This window comes from Oncorhynchus kisutch, unplaced genomic scaffold (genome assembly GCF_002021735.2).
Source record: "Oncorhynchus kisutch isolate 150728-3 unplaced genomic scaffold, Okis_V2 Okis09a-Okis19a_hom, whole genome shotgun sequence".
In the NCBI taxonomy this organism is placed as follows: Eukaryota; Metazoa; Chordata; class Actinopteri; order Salmoniformes; family Salmonidae; genus Oncorhynchus; species Oncorhynchus kisutch.
Window position 1 is genome coordinate 16363962 of NW_022261985.1, and position 19624 is coordinate 16383585.

The following is a 19624-nucleotide window of genomic DNA, read 5'->3' on the forward strand; positions in this document are numbered from 1 at the left end:
CTGTTCCCACTATGTTACTGTTCCCACCAGGATACTGTTCCCACCAGGTTACTGTTCCCACCAGGTTACTGTTCCCACTATGTTACTGTTCCCACTATGTTACTGTTCCCACTATGTTACTGTTCCCACCAGGTTACTGTTCCCACTATGTTACTGTTCCCACTATGTTACTGTTCCCACCAGTTTACTGTTCCCACCAGGTTACTGTTCCCACCAGGGTACTGTTCCCACTATGTTACTGTTCCCACCAGGATACTGTTCCCACCAGGTTACTGTTCCCACCAGGTTACTGTTCCCACTATGTTACTGTTCCCACTATGTTACTGTTCCCACCAGGTTACTGTTCCCACTATGTTTATGTGTCGGGGGGCTGGGGTCAGTTTGTTATATCTGGAGTACTTCTCCTGTCCTATTCGGTGTCCTGTGTGAATCTAAGTGTGCGTTCTCTAATTCTCTCCTTCTCTCTTTCTTTCTCTCTCTCGGAGGACCTGAGCCCTAGGACCATGCCCCAGGACTACCTGACATGATGACTCCTTGCTGTCCCCAGTCCACCTGGCCATGCTGCTGTTCCAGTTTCAACTGACCTGAGCCCTAGGACCATGCCCCAGGACTACCTGACATGATGACTCCTTGCTGTCCCCAGTCCACCTGGCCATGCTGCTGTTCCAGTTTCAACTGACCTGAGCCCTAGGACCATGCCCCAGGACTACCTGACATGATGACTCCTTGCTGTCCCCAGTCCACCTGGCCATGCTGCTGCTCCAGTTTCAACTTCCACCTGACTGTGCTGCTGCTCCAGTTTCAACTGTTCTGCCTTATTATTATTCGACCATGCTGGTCATTTATGAACATTTGAACATCTTGGCCATGTTCTGTTATAATCTCCACCCGGCACAGCCAGAAGAGGACTGGCCACCCCACATAGCCTGGTTCCTCTCTAGGTTTCTTCCTAGGTTTTGGCCTTTCTAGGGAGTTTTTCCTAGCCACCGTGCTTCTACACCTGCATTGCTTGCTGTTTGGGGTTTTAGGCTGGGTTTCTGTACAGCACTTTGAGATATCAGCTGATGTACGAAGGGCTATATAAATACATTTGATTTGATTTGATTTGTTACTGTTCCCACCAGGTTACTGTTCCCACCAGGTTACTGTTCCCACCAGGTTACTGTTCCCACTATGTTACTGTTCCCACTATGTTACTGTTCCCACCAGGTTACTGTTCCCACCAGGTTACTGCTCCCACTATGTTACTGTTCCCACCCGGTTACTGTTCCCACCAGGTTACTGTTCCCACTATGTTACTGTTCCCACAAGGTTACTGTTCCCACTATGTTACTGTTCCCACTATGTTACTGTTCCCACCAGGTTACTGTTCCCACTATGTTACTGTTCCCACTATGTTACTGTTCCCACCAGGTTACTGTTCCCACTATGTTACTGTTCCCACTATGTTACTGTTGCCACTATGTTACTGTTCCCACTATGTTACTGTTCCCACTATGTTACTGTTCCCACTATGTTACTGTTCCCACTATGTTACTGTTCCCACTATGTTACTGTTCCCACCAGGTTACTGTTCCCACTATGTTACTGTTCCCACGAGGTTACTGTTCCCACTAGGTTACTGTTCCCACCAGGTTACTGTTCCCACTATGTTACTGTTCCCACTATGTTACTGTTCCCACTATGTTACTGTTCCCACTATGTTACTGTTCCCACCAGGTTACTGTTCCCACTATGTTACTGTTCCCACAAGGTTACTGTTCCCACTATGTTACTGTTCCCACTATGTTACTGTTCCCACTGTGTTACTGTTCCCACCAGGTTACTGTTCCCACTATGTTACTGTTCCCACTATGTTACTGTTCCCACTATGTTACTGTTCCCACCAGGTTACTGTTCCCACTATGTTACTGTTCCCACTATGTTACTGTTCCCACCAGGTTACTGTTCCCACCTTGTTACTGTTCCCACTATGTTACTGTTCCCACTATGTTACTGTTCCCACCAGGTTACTGTTCCCACTATGTTACTGTTCCCACTATGTTACTGTTCCCACTATGTTACTGTTCCCACCAGGGTACTGTTCCCACTATGTTACTGTTCCCACTATGTTACTGTTCCCACTATGTTACTGTTCCCACTATGTTACTGTTCCCACCTGTTTACTGTTCCCACTATGTTACTGTTCCCACCAGGTTACTGTTCCCACTATGTTACTGTTCCCACTATGTTACTGTTCCCACCAGGTTACTGTTCCCACCAGGTTACTGTTCCCACCAGGTTACTGTTCCCACCAGGGTACTTTTCCGAGGTATCAAGAACATGAGAATGGTTTTACTGGGAACAGGTCATGTAGACTGTTCTCGTTAATCATCTTGATCAGTGAACAACATAATTTTCTATGGCTGGTCATGCTTTCCACCTGGCTACCCCTTCCCTTATCAACAGCCCTCCACTCCCCACAGCAATTCGCCCAAGCCTCCCCCATTTCTCCTCCACCCAAATCCAGATAGCTGATGTTCTGAAATAGCTGCAAAATATGGACCACTACAAATCAGCTGGGCTAGACAATATGGACCACTACAAATCAGCTGGGCTAGACAATCTGGACCACTACAAATCAGCTGGGCTAGACAATCTGGACCACTACAAATCAGCTGGGCTAGACAATCTGGACCCCTACAAATCAGCTGGGCTAGACAATCTGGACCCCTACAAATCAGCTGGGCTAGACAATCTGGACCCCTACAAATCAGCTGGGCTAGACAATCTGGACCACTACAAATCAGCTGGGCTAGACAATCTGGACCACTACAAATCAGCTGGGCTGGACAATCTGGACCCTACAAATCAGCTGGGCTGGACAATCTGGGCCCTACAAATCAGCTGGGCTGGACAATCTGGGCCCTACAAATCAGCTGGGCTAGACAATCTGGGCCCTCTCTTTCCAAAATGATTTGCTGAAATTGTTGCAACCCCTATTACTAGCCTGTTCAACCTCTCATATTCTCTGAGATTCCCAACGATTGGAAAGCTGCCGCGGTCATCCCCCTCTTCAAAGGGGGAGACACTCTAGACCCAAACTGCTACAGACCTATATCCATCCTGCCCTGCCTTTCTAAGGTCTTTGAAAGCCAAGTTAACAAACAGATCACCGACCATTTCGAATCCCACCTTACCTTCTCCGCTATGCAATCTGGTTTCAGAGCTGGTCACAGGTGTACCTCAGCGACGCTCAAGGTCCTAAACGATATCATAACCGCCATCGATAAGAGACAATACTGTGCAGCCGTATTCATTGATCTGACCAAGGCTTTCGATTCTGTCAATCACCACATTCTTATCGGCAGACTCAATAGCCTTGGTTTCTCAAATGACTGCCTCGCCTGGTTCACCAACTACTTCTCTGATAGAGTTCAGTGTCAAATCAGAGGGCCTGTTGTCCGGACCTAAGGCAGTCTCTATGGGGGTGCCACAGGGTTCAATTCTCGGGGCGACTCTTTTTGTCTGTATGTATCAATGATGTCGCTCTTGCTGCTGGTGATTCTCTGATCCATCTTCTACGCAGACGACACCATTTTGTATACTTATGGCTCTTCTTTGGACACTGTGTTAACTAACCTCCAGACGAGCTTCAATGCCAGACAACTCTCCTTCCGTGGCCTCCAACTGCTCTTAAATGCAAGTAAAACTAAATGCATGCTCTTCAACCGATCGCTGCCCACACCTGCCCGCCTGTCCAGCATCACTACTCTGGACGGTTCTGACTTAGAATACGTGGACAACTACAAATACTTAGGTGTCTGGTTAGACTGTAAACTCTCCTTCCAGACTCACATTAAGCGTCTCCAATCCAAAATTAAATATAGAATCGGCTTCGTATTTCGCAACAAAGCATCCTTCACTCATGCTGCCAAACATACCCTCGTAAAACTGACCATCCTACCGATCCTTGACTTCGGCGATGTCATTTACAAAATAGCCTCCAATACCCTACTCAGCAAATTGGATGCAGTCTATCACAGTGCCATCCGTTTTGTCACCAAAGCCCCATATACTACCCACCACGGTGACCTGTAAGCTCTCGTTGGCTGGCCCTCGCTTCATACTCGTCGCCTAACCCACTGGCTCCAGGTCATCTACAAGTCTCTGCTAGGTAAAGCCCCGCCTTATCTCAGCTCACTGGTCACCATAGCAGCACCCACTCGTAGCACGCACTCCAGTAGGTATATCTCACTGGTCACCATAGCAGCACCCACTCGTAGCACGCGCTCCAGCAGGTATATCTCACTGGTCACCATAGCAGCACCCACTCGTAGCACGCGCTCCAGCAGGTATATCTCACTGGTCACCATAGCAGCACCCACCTGTAGCACGCGCTCCAGCAGGTATATCTCACTGGTCACCATAGCAGCACTCGTATCTCCCTCACTAGCTTTAAGCACCAGCTGTCAGAGCAGCTCACAGATCACTGCACCTGTACATAGCCCATCTGTAAACAGCCCATCCAACTACCTCATCCCCATACTGTATTTATTTATTTATCTTGATCCTTTGCACCCCAGTATCTCTACTTGCACATTCATCTTCTGCACATCTACCATTCCAGTGTTTAATTGCTATATTGTAATTACTTCACCACTATGGCCTATTTATTGTCTTACCTCCCTTATCTTACCTCATTTACACACACTGTAACTAGACTTGTTCTCCTGTATTATTGACTGTATGTTTGTTTATTCCATGTGTAACTCTGTGTTGTTGTTTGTGTCGCACTGCTTTGCTTTATCTTGGCCAGGTTACAGTTGTAAATGAGAACTTGTTCTCAACTAGCCTACCTGGTTAAATAAAGGTGTTCTCAACTGGCCTACCTGGTTAAATAAAGGTGTTCTCAACTAGCCTACCTGGTTAAATAAAGGTGTTCTCAACTAGCCTACCTGGTTAAATAAAGGTGAAATAAAATAAAAAATAAAAATGATCTCTGATCAATCTCAACTAAGGTTCCACCATGGCCTCCACTAATATTGACTTCCACTAACAGAAGCTATCATATATGTGTGTGTGTGTGTGTGTGTGTGTGTGTGTGTGTGTGTGTGTGTGTGTGTGTGTGTGTGTGTGTGTGTGTGTGTGTGTGTGTGTGTGTGTGTGTGTGTGTGTGTGTGTGTGTGTGTGTGTGTGTGTGTGTGTGTGTGCCTGAGAGAGAGAGGGAGAGAGAGAGAGACTGTGGAACACCAACTTCCCAGTCTGAGCCTGACTCACAGACCAATAGCATTAGGAGAGGAAATTCCCCCGTGCCGTCGAACCAACCACACACCCATGTCAAACCAGCAGTTAGGCTAACAGACAGTAACACCAAGCAGAAATTCCCCAAGACATTTTCCTCCTAGACGCGACCACCCAGAACGAACAATAAAATAGATTGTTTGGCAGACATGTCGATGACTCGTGCCAAAACAAATAAAAGTGTTTCAGCCTATAAACACCTGTGAACCACACCAGGGTCTCCAGACACCTCACCTCAGACACCTCAATCTCACAGGCTCACAGCTCCCAGACATCCCTGAGTCCGCCTCATAGCTCTACACAGTCACTGTCCTTAGAGACTTGGCCACACAGGTGGTCTCACTGATAAATACAGCTACGAAGTATCCCAGAAATGCCAATAATCAATGGACAGGGCTCCACACTGGTCCTGGAACAGTTTAGATGGACAGGGCTCCACACTGGTCCTGGAAAAGTTTAGATGGACAGGGCTCCACACTGGTCCTGGAACAGTTTAGATGGACAGGGCTCCACACTGGTCCTGGAACAGTTTAGATGGACAGGGCTCCACACTGGTCCAGCCTAGTGGTTAGAGTGTAGAGGGGGCAGGTAGCCTAGTGGTTAGAGTGTAGAGGTGGCAGCGTAGCCTAGTGGTTAGAGTGTAGAGGTGGCAGCGTAGCCTAGTGGTTAGAGTGTAGAGGGGGCAGGTAGCCTAGTGGTTAGAGTGTAGAGGGGGCAGGTAGCCTAGTGGTTAGAGTGTAGAGGGGGCAGGTAGCCTAGTGGTTAGAGTGTAGGGACGGCAGGGTAGCCTAGTGGTTAGAGTGTAGAGGCGGCAGGTAGCCTAGTGGTTAGAGTGTAGAGGGGGCAGGTAGCCTAGTGGTTAGAGTGTAGAGGGGGCAGGGTAGCCTAGTGGTTAGAGTGTAGAGGGGGCAGGTAGCCTAGTGGTTAGAGTGTAGAGGGGGCAGGTAGCCTAGTGGTTAGAGTGTAGAGGGGGCAGGTAGCCTAGTGGTTAGAGTGTAGAGGGGGCAGGTAGCCTAGTGGTTAGAGTGTAGAGGTGGCAGCGTAGCCTAGTGGTTAGAGTGTAGGGGCGGCAGCGTAGCCTAGTGGTTAGAGTGTAGAGGGGGCAGGTAGCCTAGTGGTTAGAGTGTAGAGGGGGCAGGTAGCCTAGTGGTTAGAGTGTAGAGGGGGCAGGTAGCCTAGTGGTTAGAGTGTAGGGGCGGCAGCGTAGCCTAGTGGTTAGAGTGTAGAGGGGGCAGCGTAGCCTAGTGGTTAGAGTGTAGAGGGGGCAGGTAGCCTAGTGGTTAGAGTGTAGGGGCGGCAGGGTAGCCTAGTGGTTAGAGTGTAGAGGGGGCAGGTAGCCTAGTGGTTAGAGTGTAGAGGGGGCAGGGTAGCCTAGTGGTTAGAGTGTAGAGGGGGCAGGTAGCCTAGTGGTTAGAGTGTAGGGGCGGCAGCGTAGCCTAGTGGTTAGAGTGTAGAGGTGGCAGGGTAGCCTAGGCAGCGTAGCCTAGTGGTTAGAGTGTAGAGGGGGCAGGTAGCCTAGTGGTTAGAGTGTAGAGGGGGCAGGTAGCCTAGTGGTTAGAGTGTAGAGGGGGCAGGTAGCCTAGTGGTTAGAGTGTAGAGGGGGCAGGTAGCCTAGTGGTTAGAGTGTAGAGGGGGCAGCGTAGCCTAGTGGTTAGAGTGTAGAGGTGGCAGGGTAGCCTAGGCAGCGTAGCCTAGTGGTTAGAGTGTAGAGGGGGCAGGTAGCCTAGTGGTTAGAGTGTAGAGGGGGCAGGTAGCCTAGTGGTTAGAGTGTAGAGGGGGCAGGTAGCCTAGTGGTTAGAGTGTAGAGGGGGCAGGTAGCCTAGTGGTTAGAGTGTAGGGGCGGCAGCGTAGCCTAGTGGTTAGAGTGTAGAGGCGGCAGGGTAGCCTAGTGGTTAGAGTGTAGGGGCGGCAGCGTAGCCTAGTGGTTAGAGCGTTGGACTAGTAACTGGAAGGTTGCGAGTTCAAACCCCCGAGCTGACAGGGTATTACGGTACAGAGTCAATGTGGAGGCTATATACAGGGTGTTACGGTACAGAGTCAATGTGGAGGCTATATACAGGGTATTACGGTACAGAGTCAATGTGGAGGCTATATACAGGGTATTACGGTACAGAGTCAATGTGGAGGCTATATACAGGGTATTACGGTACAGAGTCAATGTGGAGGCTATATACAGGGTATTACGGTACAGAGTCAATGTGGAGGCTATATACAGGGTATTACGGTACAGAGTCAATGTGGAGGCTATATACAGGGTATTACGGTACAGAGTCAATGTGGAGGCTATATACAGGGTATTACGGTACAGAGTCAATGTGGAAGTTATATACAAGGTGTTACGGTAGAGAGTCAACGTGGAGGCTATATACAGGGTGTTACGGTACAGAGTCAATGTGGAGGCTATATACAGGGTGTTACGGTACAGAGTCAATGTGGAGGTTATATACAGGGTGTTACGGTACAGAGTCAACGTGGAGGCTATAATGTGGAGGCATATAAGTAATTTAGCTCATCTGGTAGGCTCGTGTCACCAGGCAGCTTATGGTTGTGCTTCCCTTTGTAGTCTGTAATAGATTGCCCTGCCACATCCAACGAGCATCGGTGCCGGCGTAGTACGATTCAATCTTAGTCCTGTATTAATGCTTTGCCTGTTTGGTGGGAATAGCAGATTTCTTATAGGCTTCCGTGTTAGAGTCCCGCTCCTTGAAAGCGGCAGCTCTTCCCTTTAGCTCAGTGTGGATGTTGCCTGTAATCTATGGCTTCTGGTTGGGGTATGTACGTACGGTCACTGTGGGAACCCTGGCACTCCTTTGCTATGTTGTATACCCTGGCATTCCTCTGCTATGTTGTGTTTCATGATGTTGCCTGTAATCCATGGCTTCTGGTTGGGGTATGTACGTACGGTCACTGTGGGAACCCTGGCACTCCTCTGCTATGTTGTGTTTCATGATGTTGCCTGTAATCCATGGCTTCTGGTTGGGGTATGTACGTACGGTCACTGTGGGAACCCTGGCACTCTGCTATGTTGTGTTTCATGATGTTGCCTGTAATCCATGGCTTCTGGTTGGGGTATGTACGTACGGTCACTGTGGGAACCCTGGCACTCCTCTGCTATGTTGTGTTTCATGATGTTGCCTGTAATCCATGGCTTCTGGTTGGGGTATGTACGTACGGTCACTGTGGGAACCCTGGCACTCCTCGGCTATGTTGTGTTTCATGATGTTGCCTGTAATCCATGGCTTCTGGTTGGGGTATGTACGTACGGTCACTGTGGGAACTCTGGCATTCCTCGGCTATGTTGTATTTCATGATGTTGCCTGTAATCCATGGCTTCTGGTTGGGGTATGTACGTACGGTCACTGTGGGAACTCTGGCATTCCTCGGCTATGTTGTGTTTCATGATGTTGCCTGTCCTACAGTAGAACGTGTTCTAAAGCGATAGAGGACTGGAAAATAGGTCGACAGCATTCGCCACTTGTCATGGGATTTCTTCAGATGGTCATTATAGAACTTTATGAGACAGTCGAGGGGAATTCTACTGGATGTTTATGAGAGAGGGCAAACAGGTGTGCATAACATGCTCTGAGGTAGGAGGAGGGAGAGAGACCGAGAGAGATGAGCTCTACTCCTGTTCTGCTACTCAGACCCAGACTCCCATCCACCTATAGCAGGATACCATGTCATTGAGGTAGGAGGAGGGAGAGAGAGAGAGACCGAGAGAGATGAGCTCTACTCCTGTTCTGCTACTCAGACCCAGACTCCCATCCACCTATAGCAGGATACCATGTCATTGAGGTAGGAGGAGGGAGAGAGAGAGAGACCAAGAGAGATGAGCTCTACTCCTGTTCTGCTACTCAGACCCAGACTCCCATCCACCTATAGCAGGATACCATGTCATTGAGGCAGCTGGAGAGACAGAGAGAGATGAAATGCCTGGGGTCTGTCTCACTCATCTCTCTGTCTCTCCAGCTGCCTCAATGACATGGTATCCTGCTATAGGTGGATGGGAGTCTGGGTCTGAGTAGCAGTACAGGAGTAGAGCTCATCTCTCTCTGTCTGATGAGTGTAGCTGGAGAGACAGACCCCAGGCATTTCATTTAAATGATTTTCTATTGTAACCTTTAATTTAACTAGGCTAAGTCAGTTAAGAACAAATACTTATTCACAATGACAGCCTATGAACAACAACTGCCCTGTTCAGGGGCAGAAACGACAGATGTTTTACCTTGTCAGCTCAGGGATTCGATCTAGCAACCTTTCAGTTACTGGCCGAACGCTCTAACCACTAGGCTACCTGCCGCCCTATACTAACCACTAGGCTCTAACCACTAGGCTCTAACCACTAGGCTACCTGCCGCCCTATGCTAACCACTAGGCTCTAACCACTAGCCTACCTGCCGTACCATACTAACCACTAGGCTCTAACCACTAGGCTACCTGCCGCCCCATACTAACCACTAGGCTCTAACCACTAGGCTCTAACCACTAGGCTCTAACCACTAGGCTACCTGCCGCCCCATACTAACCACTAGGCTCTAACCACTAGGCTCTAACCACTAGGCTCTAACCACTAGGCTACCTGCCACATAAGGAATCGAGGGACAGAGGTCTGGATGTGTTTCCTTCCTCACCAGAGAATATCGGTGTTGTGACCCAGTTCATAAACTACACTGTTTTACTTCTTCTATTGAAACCATGTTGGACTCAGAAGTACAGAAAGTCACGTCTGATTGTTAGTGTGGTTTTACAGTGAGAAATGGGACGACACTAGAAGAGCCTTGAAATGGAGCTCCTGAGCAGACTGACAACATAAAGAGACTGAAAACATACTGGCATCAATGATTGAATGATCCATTACTATGGACCAGGAAGTTACTTAACCTTCCTCAGAATGTTGTACGCCAGCAGGATAAATATCCTGGTCACCGGACGCCAGGGTTCAGAAGTGCTAAAGTTCAGATCAGTAGGTGTGGCAGGCGGCTCACGCTATTGGCTGTTGGGAGACAGAAGGTTACAATGTCCCCCTGCTGGGCTGAGACAGACACTATTGGACCAGACACTACCATGTCTCCCTGCTGAGCTGAGACAGACACTATTGGACCAGACACTACCATGTCCCCCTGCTGGGCTGAGACAGACACTATTGGACCAGACACTACCATGTCTCCCTGCTGAGCTGAGACAGACACTATTGGACCAGACACTACCATGTCTCCCTGCTGAGCTGAGACAGACACTATTGGACCAGACACTACCATGTCTCCCTGCTGAGCTGAGACAGACACTATTGGACCAGACACTACCATGTCTCCCTGCTGGGCTGAGACAGACACTATTGGACCAGACACTACCATGTCTCCCTGCTGGGCTGAGACAGACACTATTGGACCAGACACTACCATGTCTCCCTGCTGAGCTGAGACAGACACTATTGGACCAGACACTACCATGTCTCCCTGCTGGGCTGAGACAGACACTATTGGACCAGACACTACCATGTCTCCCTGCTGAGCTGAGACAGACACTATTGGACCAGACACTACCATGTCTCCCTGCTGGGCTGAGACAGACACTATTGGACCAGACACTACCATGTCTCCCTGCTGGGCTGAGACAGACACTATTGGACCAGACACTACCATGTCTCCCTGCTGGGCTGAGACAGACACTATTGGACCAGACACTACCATGTCTCCCTGCTGAGCTGAGACAGACACTATTGGACCAGACACTACCATGTCTCCCTGCTGGGCTGAGACAGACACTATTGGACCAGACACTACCATGTCTCCCTGCTGAGCTGAGACAGACACTATTGGACCAGACACTACCATGTCTCCCTGCTGGGCTGAGACAGACACTATTGGACCAGACACTACCATGTCTCCCTGCTGGGCTGAGACAGACACTATTGGACCAGACACTACCATGTCTCCCTGCTACAATCGACAAGAGCCTCATACTTTAGGGGTCCACAAAAGTCAGTAAAACATTATGACAATTCTCCCTCACGGGGACATTTCTGACATCCCACAAGGACAAAGGCTATTTTAAGTTTAGGGGTTAGGGTTAGGGTTTGGGGTTAGGGTTTGGGGTTAGGGGTTGGGGTTAGGGTTAGGGGTTAGGGTTTGGGGTTAGGGGTTAGGGGTTAGGGGTTGAGGTTGGGGGTTGGGGTTGGGGTTAGGGGTTAGGGTTAGGGGTTGGGGTTTGGGGTTAGGGGTTGGGGTTAGGGGTTAAGGGTTAGGGTTAGGGTTCGGTTTAAGAGGGTTTATGTTTATGTTGGTATCAAACCTTGGGTTGCACTGGCCTATTGTAACTTTCTACCCTGTTTCTGTGTTGTACATCTGACCGGTCTGGAGAGGAGAACATGAGAGACAGAGCTCTGAGGGGTCACCCACAACAGTTCATCAACAGGTCTGGAGAGGAGAACATGAGAGACCGAGAGCTCTGAGGGGTCACCCATAACAGATCATCAACAGGTCTGGAGAGGAGAACATGAGAGACAGAGAGCTCTGAGGGGTCACCCACAACAGATCATCAACAGGTCTGGAGAGGAGAACATGAGAGACAGAGAGCTCTGAGAGGTCACCCATAACAGATCATCAACAGGTCTGGAGAGGAGAACATGAGAGACAGAGAGCTCTGAGGGGTCACCCACAACAGTTCATCAACAGGTCTGGAGAGGAGAACATGAGAGACAGAGAGCTCTGAGAGGTCACCCATAACAGTTCACCAACAGGTCTGGAGAGGGTGGGTAGTTTTACATTCAAGAAGCTGACGTTTTGGGAAACATGAGGCGTCTGAAATGTGGAAGTCGTAAAGTTGTGTTTGTAGGATGTTGCTGGGTTCCTTATTCTGGACAGGAATGATGTTCAGTTACCAGACACAGCTGGTTGTTGTCAACGACCTCTGACCTCCGTATACTTCCACTTCTCTATTCAATGGAAACGGTCCATCCAAACGTCCTGATGGCATTTGGTGGAACAATGAACACACTCAGTATAATACATCTTCTGGAACCTCCCAAAGACACCTCTCTGTCCTCCTGTCCAATACGACACGTACAGGTGACAGACAGACAGACCTCTCTGTCCTCCTGTCCTCACCTCTCAGACCCAGCTGTGTTTATGAGCTCCTACCAGCATCACCTCTCAGACCCAGCTGTGTTTATGAGCTCCTACCAGCATCACCTCTCAGACCCAGCTGTGTTTATGAGATCCTACCAGCATCACCTCTCAAACCCAGCTGTGTTTATGAGATCCTACCAGCATCACCTCTCAGACCCAGCTGTGTTTATGAGATCCTACCAGCATCACCTCTCAGACCCAGCTGTGTTTATGAGCTCCTACCAGCATCACCTCTCAGACCCAGCTGTGCTCCTAGCTTAATTTTAATGTTTGTACTCATCATCGAGTCTGAGAACTATGGCTAGTATATACACTGCTCACTAAAATAACACATCCTAGATCTGAATGAATGAAATATTCTTATTAAATACTTTTTTCTTTACATAGTTGAATGTGCTGACAACAAAATCACACAAAAATTATCAATGGAAATCAAATGTATCAACCCATGGAGGTCTGGATTTGGAGTCACACTCAAAATTAAAGTGGAAAACCACACTACAGGCTGATCCAACTTGATGTAATGTCCTTAAAACAAGTCAAAATGAGGCTCAGTAGTGTGTGTGGCCTCCATGTGCCTGTATGACCTCCCTACAACGCCTGGGCATGCTCCTGATGAGGTGGCGGATGGTCTCCTGAGGGATCTCCTCCCAGACCTGGACTAAAGCATCCGCCAACTCCTGGACAGTCTGTGGTGCACCGTGGCGTTGGTGGATGGAGCGAGACATGATGTCCCAGATGTGCTCAATTGGATTCAGGTCTGGGGAACGGGCGGGCCAGTCCATAGCATTGATGCCTTCCTCTTGCAGGAACTGTTGACACACTCCAGCCACATGAGGTCTAGCATTGTCTTGCATTAGGAGGAACCCAGGGCCAACCGCACCAGCATATGGTCTCACAAGGGGTCTGAGGATCTCATCTCGGTACCTAATGGCAGTCAGGCTACCTCTGGCGAGCACATGGAGGGCTGTGCGGCCCACCAAAGAAGTGCCACCCCACACCATGACTGACCCACCGCCAAACCGGTCATGCTGGAGGATGTTGCAGGCAGCAGAACGTTCTCCACGGCGTCTCCAGACTCTGTCACGTGCTCAGTGTGAACCTGCTTTCATCTGTGAAGAGCACAGGGCGCCAGTGGTGAATTTGCCAATCTTGGTGTTCTCTGTCAAATGCCAAACGTCCTGCACGGTGTTGGGCTGTAAGCACAACCCCCACCTGTGGACGTCGGGCCCTCATACCACCCTCATGGAGTCTGTTTCTGACCGTTTGAGCACACACATGCACATTTGTGGCCCGTTGGAGGTCATTTTGCAGGGCTCTGGCAGTGCTCCTCCTGCTCCTCCTTGCACAAAGGCGGAGGTAGCGGTCCTGCTGCTGGGTTGTTGCCCTCCTACGGCCTCCTCCACGTCTCTTGATGTACTGGCCTGTCTCCTGGTAGCGCCTCCATGCTCTGGACACTACGCTGACAGACACCGCAAACCTTCTTGCCACAGCTCGCATTGATGTTCCATCCTGGATGAGCTGCACTACCTGAGCCACTTGTGTGGGTTGTAGACTCCGTCTCATGCTACCACTAGAGTGAAAGCACCGCCAGCATTCAAAAGTGACCAAAACATCAGCCAGGAAGCATAGGAACTGAGAAGTGGTCTGTGGTTACCACCTGCAGAACCACTCCTTTATTGGGGGTGTCTTGCTAATTGCCTATAATTTCCACCTGTTGTCTATTCCATTTGCACAACAGCATGTGAAATTTAGTGTCAATCAGTGTTGCTTCCTAAGTGGACAGTTTGATTTCACAGAAGTGTGATTGACTTGGAGTTACATTGTGTTGTTTAAGTGTTCCCTTTATTTTTTTGAGCAGTGTAGTGATGCAGAACAGAGATAACTATGACTAGTATATAATAATGTAGTCCAGAGATGACTAGTATATAATAATGTAGTCCAGAGATGACTAGTATATAGTAATGTAGAACAGAGATGGCTAGTATATAGTAATGTAGAACAGAGATGACTAGTATATAGTAATGTAGAACAGAGATGACTAGTATATAGTAATGTAGAACAGAGATGACTAGTATATAGTAATGTAGAACAGAGATGACTAGTATATAGTAATGTAGAACAGAGATGACTAGTATATAGTAATGTAGAACAGAGATGACTAGTATATAGTAATGTAGAACAGAGATGACTAGTATATAGTAATGTAGAACAGAGATGGCTAGTATATAGTAATGTAGAACAGAGATGGCTAGTATATAGTAATGTAGAACAGAGATGACTAGTATATAGTAATGTAGAACAGAGATGACTAGTATATAATAATGTAGAACAGAGATGACTATGACTAGTATATAGTAATGTAGAACAGAGATGACTAGTATATAGTAATGTAGAACAGAGATGACTAGTGTATAATAATGTAGAACAGAGATGACTAGTATATAGTAATGTAGAACAGAGATGACTAGTATATAGTAATGTAGAACAGAGATGACTAGTATATAGTAATGTAGAACAGAGATGACTAGTATATAGTAATGTAGAACAGAGATGACTATGACTAGTATATAGTAATGTAGAACAGAGATGACTAGTATATAGTAATGTAGAACAGAGATGACTAGTGTATAATAATGTAGAACAGAGATGACTAGTATATAGTAATGTAGAACAGAGATGACTATGACTAGTATATAGTAATGTAGAACAGAGATGACTAGTATATAGTAATGTAGAACAGAGATGACTAGTATATAGTAATGTAGAACAGAGATGACTAGTATATAATAATGTAGAACAGAGATGACTATGACTAGTATATAGTAATGTAGAACAGAGATGACTAGTATATAGTAATGTAGAACAGAGATGACTAGTGTATAATAATGTAGAACAGAGATGACTAGTATATAGTAATGTAGAACAGAGATGACTATGACTAGTATATAGTAATGTAGAACAGAGATGACTATGACTAGTATATAGTAATGTAGAACAGAGATGACTAGTATATAGTAATGTAGAACAGAGATGACTAGTATATAGTAATGTAGAACAGAGATGACTAGTATATAATAATGTAGAACAGAGATGACTATGACTAGTATATAGTAATGTAGAACAGAGATGACTAGTATATAGTAATGTAGAACAGAGATGACTATGACTAGTATATAGTAATGTAGAACAGAGATGACTAGTATATAGTAATGTAGAACAGAGATGACTATGACTAGTATATAGTAATGTCGAACAGAGATGACTAGTATATAGTAATGTAGAACAGAGATGACTATGACTAGTATATAGTAATGTAGAACAGAGATGACTAGTATATAGTAATGTAGAACAGAGATGACTAGTATATAGTAATGTAGAACAGAGATGACTAGTATATAATAATGTAGAACAGAGATGACTATGACTAGTATATAGTAATGTAGAACAGAGATGACTAGTATATAGTAATGTAGAACAGAGATGACTATGACTAGTATATAGTAATGTAGAACAGAGATGACTAGTATATAGTAATGTAGAACAGAGATGACTATGACTAGTATATAGTAATGTCGAACAGAGATGACTAGTATATAGTAATGTAGAACAGAGATGACTATGACTAGTATATAGTAATGTAGAACAGAGATGACTAGTATATAGTAATGTAGAACAGAGATGACTAGTATATAATAATGTAGAACCTAGATGACTAGTATATAGTAATGTAGAACAGAGATGACTATGACTAGTATATAGTAATGTAGAACAGAGATGACTAGTATATAGTAATGTAGAACAGAGATGACTAGTATATAGTAATGTAGAACAGAGATGACTAGTATATAGTAATGTAGAACAGAGATGACTATGACTAGTATATAGTAATGTAGAACAGAGATGACTAGTATATAGTAATGTAGAACAGAGATGACTAGTATATAGTAATGTAGAACAGAGATGACTAGTATATAATAATGTAGAACAGAGATGACTATGACTAGTATATAGTAATGTAGAACAGAGATGACTAGTATATAGTAATGTAGAACAGAGATGACTATGACTAGTATATAGTAATGTAGAACAGAGATGACTAGTATATAGTAATGTAGAACAGAGATGACTATGACTAGTATATAGTAATGTCGAACAGAGATGACTAGTATATAGTAATGTAGAACAGAGATGACTATGACTAGTATATAGTAATGTAGAACAGAGATGACTAGTATATAGTAATGTAGAACAGAGATGACTAGTATATAATAATGTAGAACCTAGATGACTAGTATATAGTAATGTAGAACAGAGATGACTATGACTAGTATATAGTAATGTAGAACAGAGATGACTAGTATATAGTAATGTAGAACAGAGATGACTAGTATATAGTAATGTAGAACAGAGATGACTAGTATATAGTAATGTAGAACAGAGATGACTAGTATATAGTAATGTAGTACAGAGATGACTAGTATATAGTAATGTAGAACAGAGATAACTATGACTAGTATATAGTAATGTAGAACAGAGATGACTAGTATAGTAATGTAGAACAGAGATGACTAGTATATAGTAATGTAGAACAGAGATGACTAGTATATAGTAATGTAGAACAGAGATGACTAGTATATAGTAATGTAGAACAGAGATGACTAGTATATAGTAATGTAGAACAGAGATGACTATGACTAGTATATAGTAATGTAGAACAGAGATGACTAGTATATAGTAATGTAGAACAGAGATGACTAGTATATAGTAATGTAGAACAGAGATGACTAGTATATAATAATGTAGAACAGAGATGACTATGACTAGTATATAGTAATGTAGAACAGAGATGACTAGTATATAGTAATGTAGAACAGAGATGACTATGACTAGTATATAGTAATGTAGAACAGAGATGACTGTATTATTGACTGTATGCTTGTTTTACTCCATGTGTAACTCTATGTTGTTGTCTGTGTCGAACTGCTTTGCTTTATCTTGGCCAGGTTGCAGTTGTAAATGACAACTTGTTCTCAACTGACCTACCTGGTTAGATAAAGGTGAAATAAAAAGAATATTTAAAAATAAAAAAGTCACCCTTGTGTTATGGCCTAAATAAGTTCAGGAGTAAAAACGTGCTTGAAAAGTCACACAATAAGTTGCATAAGTGCAATAATAATGTTTAACGTGATTTTTGTATGACGACCTTATCTCTGTACCCCACATGTAAAATGACCTGTCGAGCAGTGAATTTCAAACACAGATTCAACAACAAAGACCAGGAAGGTTTTCCAATGCCTCGCAAAGAAGGGCACCTATTGGATGATGGGTAAAAATGTTTTTTTTTTAAAGCAGCCTTTGAGCATGGTGAAGTGATATAGAATGTTGTTATCAATTAAGTTATTCATTACACTTTGGATGGTGTATCAATACACCCAGTCACTACAAAGATACAGGCTTCCTTCCTAACTCAGTTGCCGGAGAGGAAGGAAACTGCTCATGGATTTTTTATATTTTCACATTATGGGGTATTGTGTGTCGATGGGTGAGACAACAAATCATTTTAATAAATGTTGAATTAAGTCTGTAACACAGCTAAATGTGGAATAAGTCAAGGGGTATGAATACTTTCTGAAGGCACTGTATATTTTGACAAAACTAAACTGTCTCTTGATAACATTCACCTGCTATACTTCCCAGGATACTAACCCCCTACCAGCCCAGCCTTGGGCCATGTGTGGATGTACGTGCCAGGTGTTTGCATGTATGTAAATAGCTTTCTCTTGTTCATTCTTCTTTTCCAAGGACAATGCTAATGACAAGTGAGAAAAGTAGACTGCCCCATAATAACCCCTGCATGTCATTATTACATGGTAATAACGTCTCCTCGTCCACAGTGTTATCAAACAGTGTGTGAGTTTGTGACAGTGTTTTACTGTGACTAAATTACGATGTCTCTTTATTCATATCTCTCGACAACCCCCCGACTAGGACTAGACTATATAACACAGTTTCCTTCTGGTCCAATATAAATTATAGGTCTACTAGGATTACGTTGTAAGATCACTCACATTACATGTCTAGGCCTAATGGTTTTTACAAGACCAATCGATTGCTATAATTATTTAAATTGATTACTTAGCACTTTTGAGATAAACCGGTAGCTCGATTTTGAACATTTCCCCTCTAACTTCTAGACTGTCACTTTGTTTAGGATGGGTAACTAGTCTACTAACCTTCCTAATCACCAACAATGTTCTACCTAGGTGACATCAAACGCGGAGTCGGGCCGATTCGGTCGAACATTAGGACTGATCTCCAATTGTTATTTCTAGTAAAAGTCGCCTGGTACAGTGTCGTACATTATGTTACTTTCTGCTCTCCCGGTTCAACTCACATGGGAAACTCCGTAATTTACAAGGCCCGGTTGCGATATACTCGCTTCGTCATTTATAGAAATTTCGGGGAAACTTACCGTTAGAGAAGTCGCTGTCAGAAAGCGCCGTTTAACATCATCGACATCTATTATCAAGTTAAAGTTGTTGTAAACTCGGTTTAATGAAGAGTAAAAGAGAAGAAAACTAAAAAAATCAATGAGATGAAAAAGATTCGCTGGTTAGTAAACTTCAACCATAGAGGATGAGGTCATTGAGATAAAAATAAAAGGTTGGCGTCATTTGAAACCAACTCCTAATGAACAGGCGGCCTTAAAGGCACAAAACCATCTATAAAACCACCATCTCGCTGCTGACGTTATAGAGTTAATAACTTATTATCGAGTTAGGTAGCCAGTGTCATATCTACTCACATAGAAAACCCATAAGTTATTACGCACTTTATAACTTTGAGGACGTTTGAATGAGGGGGCGGGGCGCCGAAGCACCAGTAGTCTAATGAGCTGCAAACAAACTGTGACTGTGATTGGACTGCAGCCAAGTTCCTCCTGCTGGCTAGATGCCCTTTAACCCTTCATATGACTAGAGCCAAGTTAGTCCTGCTGGCTAGATGCTCTTCATATGACTAGAGCCAAGTTAGTCCTGCTGGCTAGATGCTCTTCATATGACTAGAGCCAAGTTAGTCCTGCTGGCTAGATGCCCTTTAACCCTTCATATGACTAGAGCCAAGTTAGTCCTGCTGGCTAGATGCCCTTCATATGACTAGAGCCAAGTTAGTCCTGCTGGCTAGATGCTCTTCATATGACTAGAGCCAAGTTA

At 45.2% G+C, this 19624-nt stretch overlaps 1 protein-coding gene across 2 annotated transcripts in view; it reads right to left on the reverse strand.

Moving 5' to 3' along the window:
- Positions 1–19214, reverse strand: part of LOC109886408 (dual specificity protein phosphatase 16) — a 48365-nt gene extending 29151 nt beyond the window's left edge. For both annotated transcript variants that reach the window (XM_031815281.1, XM_031815280.1), the window contains exon 1: positions 18886–19214. The gene's annotated coding sequence lies outside the window, so the exon portion shown is untranslated. The remainder of the gene's footprint in view (positions 1–18885) is intronic.
- Between the last annotated feature and the right edge of the window lie 410 nt (positions 19215–19624).